The sequence below is a fragment of the Euprymna scolopes genome, chromosome 37 (genome assembly GCF_053919585.1).
Source record: "Euprymna scolopes isolate OS-2025 chromosome 37, ASM5391958v1, whole genome shotgun sequence".
NCBI lineage: Eukaryota > Metazoa > Mollusca > Cephalopoda > Sepiida > Sepiolidae > Euprymna > Euprymna scolopes.
The window spans coordinates 616,075-623,386 of record NC_136518.1 but is presented as its reverse complement, the minus strand read 5'-3'; positions in this window follow the sequence as shown (position 1 = coordinate 623,386).

The following is a 7,312-nucleotide window of genomic DNA, read 5'->3' as shown; positions in this document are numbered from 1 at the left end:
TTGAGATCCAGCAACAAGCAAGAGCAAGATAGCCAGCAACAAATTAAACTGCAGACCAGCCTAATGCGGGTACTGGTCTTCCGCTTTATGGTTTTTTAAATCAGAGATTTGCTTCTCCTAGAAAGGTTGCCTTCACCACGGCTTACGGGAGCCCTCTCTACCCCAATACACATATACACACACACAAATATACACGGTATACATTGTGCTAGTTGGCCGTTGACCCAGAAAAAGAGTTCATTCGCCCTTTGGAAGGTCTTGTTTTTAATCCTTCAGGGAGACTAGCCGCCCTCCTCACCAAAAGGCATGCATGATGATTGCAACGTCTTGTCAGACGAGTACCACTCCCTCAGACATTTAAAATTCATGAGCCCAAATGTCTGAGGGAGTATCTATACAAAGGTGATGTTACAGAGTCTTAGCTTTGTACGACAGCTAAGTCTCTCTCTCGGTTCAAAATGTTGAGATCCAGCAACAAGCAAGAGCAAGATAGCCAGCAACAAATTAAACTGCAGACCAGCTTAATGCGGGTACTGGTCTTCCGCTTTATGGTTTTTTAAATCAGAGATTTGCTTCTCCTAGAAAGGTTGCCTTCACCACGGCTTACGGGAGCCCTCTCTACCCCAATACACATATACATACACACAAATATACATGGTGCTAGTTAGCCGTTGACCCAGAAAAAGAGTTCATTCGCCCTTTGGAAGGTCTTGTTTTTAATCCTTCAGGGAGACTAGCCGCCCTCCTCACCAAACAAGTCTGGTGGGGGAACCAGTTTAGTCGCCGGTGACCCGACCATGAGGCAGGTAGTACTGGGTTACATGGTACCAGTAGCATATGACATGACCTGACATAAGGCATGCATACATACATACATACATACATACATACATACATTTAAACAGACAGGTGAGATTATATTATAGAAGATGGTGTATCAGTTATAAATCTGATAATTCTTATTTGAGTGTTGGGAAATAACGATAAGTTTATGTTGATATCTTTTAGGTTTATATGAAGTAAATTTAAACATTTTACTGGGGACATTAGTATATAAAGATATTACATCTAATCTGTGTATGTTTTTTTTTGTTGTTGTTTTTTTATAAATTAATGTTTTTATTATTTTGTTAAGCAAATCTCCAGAATTTTTATGTGGGAAGTGTTAATAGTGTCATTAATAGGGTTAAACTATTTAATATGGCTCGTGTGATTTTTTGGGTGGCACTACCGATGCCGGATATTATGGGGCACATAGAAATGTTTAATTTGTGAGTTTTGGGAAGGTCGTACATATAATGTGGAAATATTGGGATGGTATTTAATATACGATGTCGATGTTTTATCGTTTTTATAAAATTTTTGAAAGATTTGTTTAATGTTTCAAACGCTTTTGTTTATGGTTTTTAAGTTTGTGTTGGTTTATGTATTTTTGTCTGCTGGTAGTGTATATGTTTTCTTTAAATATGTGCTTTTTGCCATACTGCCAGCTTTATCTGCTGGTGATATGATGATATTTTTGTTATTTGCTAGGTATTTTAAAGTATCCATGTATTTTTTTTTAGGTAGTACTGAATTATTGGGTTGAATGGCTGTGATATTTATATATTACCTTTTGCTGAAGTAAATGAATACAGTTTATCAGAATTCTCCCATTCGCAAGATACATGTTTATTTAAATTTGATTTTGTCAGCCAAGCAAGCATTTGTCGCCATGCCTCAGTGCCTCCCCCATTTGTTCTGCTTGTTCTAACTTGATAGTCTACAAAGGAATGTAGACTTAAGTCCAACCTTTCCTCTCTCTCTCCCTATTTCCCCTCTCTCTTTTCTCTCACTCGCTCTTTCTTTCTCTCTCTCTCTCTCTCACTCTTTTTCTCTTTCTCTTGCTCTTTTTCTCGTTCTTTTTCCCTCTCTCGCTCTTTCTCTCTCTGTATGTGTGTGTGTATGTGTGCGTGTGTGCGTGCGTGCGTGTGTGTGTGTGTGTGTGTGTGTGTGTGTGTGTGTGTGTGTGTGTGCGTGCGAGAGAGTGAGAAGGAAAGAGACTAGAGAGAGTTTACATTTAAAGGTGTCCAATGAAAACTACAGTGAATGTAGGGAGTAATCTATAAAAATCATTTAAAAGATAATTTTTATTTGCATACAATTTTTTCGGTCAACTTTAATCACGTGCATCTACATGATATATAGAATTTTTAGAGCATATAGTATCCAGAATATTACACATACACATGCATACACACACAAACACACACATACGTACACACACAAACACACACATACATATACACACAAACATACACATACACACATACATATATATACATATCATTTCATGCATTGAGATAAAATTTTATGTATCTACTTTCACTAGTTACTTCAACAGTGCTCAATACATCAGTAGAGCTAGGTTGTAAGTTTTGAAAATATATAGGCTCATCCTATATATATATAAACCCAAAATCTAATTGTTGTGGTATATATTTTTGTTTAAAAAATTTTGCCGACCAAACTTCTACAGTTTTTGGTTTGCAGACATGAAATTTCATATATAAGGTATTTGAAGCCATGTCCGTATTTGAGTTTTAGTCGGGGAAAATTGGTACAAAAGTGTTAAAATTAAAAAAAAAAAATGAAATTTGCTCGGTGAAGGTCGGACGACAGCATTACGAATATACATACATAACGTAGTAGCTATTGTTGATGTTTTAATTTTTAGCCTTGTATCAAACATGTCTTCATAGTCATTAACGACAGAGGCAAAAATAAATTGTAAGCTAAACGTTTTGGTTTCGATTCTCGGTGGTGGCACACGAGTCATTTTTTTTTTAAACTTTTTAATCATTACAATATATTGGGTCCAATATAATCCTGTATATAATATTTTGACTGCAGAAATTCCTCTCTGGGCTTAATTATCGTAGGTTTGCAACGACAGATTCCACATACAAATTTATTGTGTATAGACTATTAGGCACTACATTATGTAACTTTACAGCTTCATTATAGACAGATTTAGGCCTTATAATAAAATCCTACAATTCATCCTAGGAGAGAAATCATCACTATCGCCAATACCATTGGAGGAAGTAGTTCCTATTTTTCTCTCTAATTCATAACTGCTCTGACCACCCCCACTTTACACCACGTCAAATTGCACACAGTAGACGTGTATTATCCCGTCACCCTTATTAACTGACTCATAAACTCATAGAAATAACGTTCACTTCCGATTCACAGATTCACAAAATAATGATTTCTCCCTTTCGCTCATTTCACCCTTTCTCATTGGATGCCAGCTGTAATTCTCTTATTCTAGATTTTAAATCTTCAAAAAAGCGAACGCTCACTGATTATGCACAAAATGGCGTCTGCAAGACAAACGTTACGCCAAATTGTTACACCATGAAACCAAAATTACGTTTAGACTGTTTACTTCTTTGCCGCTCGCATATATTTAAACAATAACTACCAACAAACGGATTTACCGTATGGCTACCGTTTACTTTGCAATTAGTTTATCATCTACGCTCTCTTTCGAGCGTGCGCGTGCTCTCTCTCTCTTTTGCTCTTTCTCTCTCTCTATCTCTCTCTCCAAAAAACCTCACAAATTATTACTTTTAGCGCTATTACTTCTTTTTTTTTAAGTTATGGTTATTTGAAACTAAATACAATCACAAACCGGTTTCAACGTTTATTTGTTCTTATATTAAACCATAACTTCTGTCTTTTTTACTTTTTTTATTTGTGAGGGTGGTGCGGTTGAGTTTCGCTAGCTGGTATTAGGTTGTTACAAAAATAATGGCTTATTTCAGAAACAAACATTTATTCTTGAAAAATGAACAATAGAAATGGTAAAAATTAATCAAAATACGAGCCATCAATCTACAAGATTATTTATTCCTCGTTGATGAAAAGTTATTAGCTGTGATGCAACAGCATTTTTGAAAGCTCATTCGACCTCTTCTTTGGATCGAAACGTTTTACCATTTAAAAATGAGCTTAAATGCTTTTAAAAAATGATAATCAGTAGGCGAAAGGTCTGGAGAATGTGAATGTAGTAAAGTGTCATATCCCAAGTTTGTGAGTTTCTGTAGAGTCAATCTTGCAACATGAGGCCACACGTTATCGTGGAGCAGAATTGGACCACGTCGATTCACCAAGGAAGGCCTCTTTTTTGCAAGGAAGCTTGCATTTGGGCAAGTTGATTGAAGTAGATCTCTGCTGTAATACTTTGATTTGTTCCCAAAAGGCTGTAGTGGATAACACCGATTGCAGACCACCAAACTGTAACCATAATCTTTTGCTACTTTGGCTTTGGGAAGGGTTTTGGGAGACTCATCATGATCAAGCCATTGATCACATCGTTTACGGTTATCATAAAGGATCCACTTTTCATCACAAGTGACAATTCGGTCAAGAAATGGATCATTGCTCTTACGCACACAAAGCATTGAGCAGACTTCAAATCTCCTAAGTTTTGATTTTCATTGAGCCCACGAGGGATCCATTTATCTTTGTAATGCTCTGTAAATGGCGTGAAACTGTTACAGTACTGACGTCAAATGCCTGAGACATTTCCCTGACACTTTGACGAGAATTTTGCTCAACAACTGCTTGCAATTGTCCGTTATCAAGCCTGCATGCTCGCCCTCTACCTTCTTCATCTTCAAGGCTTTCGTTTCCACTACGGAATTTTTGGAACCACCTTCGTACTGTCCGATCACTTGTGGACTTCTTTCCCATGCTTGTTGATATTAGTAGAAGTTTCTTTTTTTTTTTTTTTTTTTACACAGTGATCACCACTTATCAAGGCCCGGAAGCCACTCAGGGATAAGGGTTATTGCAAGTACATTACGTTAGTGTGGAGATTTGATGAAGTGTTTACTTAAGGGGGCGGTTCATTAGGAATTTGTTAACATTGGACTTGAAGACATCCAAGTTGTAGTCTGGTGGGAAGCAGGCAGACGGAACAGAGTTCCACAGGCGTGCAGTTCTAAGAAAGAAGCTTTGTTCATGGAATCCGCGTTTTGATTTAGGCACAGATATAGAGTGGGGGAAATTTTTCACAGTGGATTCAGCTAGACGGGTGTTTTTCGTGAAAGATTGGCGAGGGGGGACGAGAGATTGGAGTTCAGACGAGCACCTGCCATGGAAATAACGATAAAACAAGGATAGGCTCGCAATGTCTCTTCTGTTTCGGAGGCATTGTACCCAAGTTTCAATTCATGCAGCATAAGGAGGCGAAAGTCACGTTTTGGACTATTCATCATTGAGGGCCCTGTATGTTTCCATAAAAGAATTTTGCCTGAAAATAAATAAATTTAAAGATATTAATTAGTACATAACCGTAAAATGAACTATAAATTTTGTGTTAAAATGACTTTTCAAAACACATCATTATAGGCGGCCTTTATTTTTGTAACAACCTAATAGAACACAAGATAAACAAAGTGTATTGTTCTTCTGTCTGGCTGTCTGCCTGTCTGTCTGGCTGTCTGTCTGTCTCTCTATCTCTCTAAAAAAATATTTTTTTATATTTTTATATAAACTTACGGATATTTTTTTAAAGAAATACACTAACCGTTCTCCACGTTCATTCCTTCTCATTATATACACTAAATTTTGTCTTTTCATTTATGGATTTTTTTTTTTAGGATAAGACGGTTGAGTTTCGCTACCTGCTATAACAAAACACACACAAACATATTGTTTCTCTCTCTCTCTCTCTCTCTCTCTCTCTCTCTCTCTCTCTCTCTCTCTCTCTCTCTCTCTCTCTCTCTCTCTCGCAACAATGATTAAGTGTGTTTCCTTATATACTTTGAAAGTAAAAAACATTGACCACTACCACGGAAGAACGCGAAAGAAGAACAACATTTTTACGTTATTCACTTTAGAGGTGGGCGGGAACCGTCCGCCCACTGTTCCTTTTTGGATTGGGGGGAAGCTTGTTAATGATTTTTTTTTTTAGAAGGGCGCCTATGTTTCATTTGTTTGTTTTTTTTTTGTTTTTTTTTTTTCACTTTTCGGCTTCTACAACTTCCTTTGTTTCTTTTTTGCAGGGAAGATTTTTTACATTAGGTCCAATTCCAAAATCTTGAGTATGACGAGTTTTATAAGTTTTCCAGTATACTAATTGAGACAAGGTTATTTATATGTGGTGCAAACAAGTAGTTTCCAAGATATAAATACCTGCATTCTGCACTGTAATTCACTTGCGGAGGTTGGAGGTGTCTATTCCGACAGCCGTTTTTACCATGAGGAGATTGAGGGGAGTATATTTTAAAAACCGTTTTTAACATGGACAGGTTGGGAGGGGGCATAAAAATTTTTGCAGGCGGCTGGTCAGAAACAAAACGTTGACTCAGTCTAACAAACTTCGATCAAAATCTAATAGAGTGCCAACAAATGACTTACGTTTTAAAAGTTAATTTTTAGGGGAAATCGGGTCTGTTTTGAACGATTACCACATTTACAATTGTCGCCAATAAGCAGTTTTTATGATATTAATACCTTTACTGGCGAGAAAATTTCACAGCAGACTATTTCATATGTAACATATTGATGTTGGCATTCTCTGCATGATCAGACGCCTTGATATTATTGCAGCTCTTTTGTTAAAGATGCAAAAGTATTTATCTAAGCAAGCAGGGAGGCACTGCGTGGTCCTGTCGTAAAGTATGCTTAAATACGATATTTTAATTCGTGCAGATATTATATATATAATTATAAAGTCAATTTTCTATCGATTCTTATATATTATAAAGTTGTGATTTCAAAAATTACTTCAATGCATCAGTTTGAATGGAAACCGAAACTTATATATATATATATATATATATATATATAGCCAGTAGAGTTTAGTTTCCTAGAAGTACATCCAATGAAACAACACGTGTCTACCAAAATAGTGCTCAATGAGTGAACAGAGCATGTATATTAATTTTATTTATACAAACATTAATGGCTACATATGTGCATACATGTTTCTGTAATCACCCACGTTGGGGGATTACGTCTTCAGGCCAAGAACTACCTTCAAAATATATATATATATATAATCTGAGTTCCTTCAACTATAACCATTCTTGGTAAAATTATTCTTGGTAAAATTATTTATTACAAGAACTGGAAGGTCATAACAATTAAACGACATTAAGTCGAAAGAAAAAATATGCAAGCGTGACACACAAAATAAATAACACATACGCTATTCTATTAATATATAGATTATCCAATATATTCTGTGTTGTTTTCATTGGTGGCATATATTCAGTTTTTGCGCAAACAAACATGGCCTCCAGTGAAAACAATA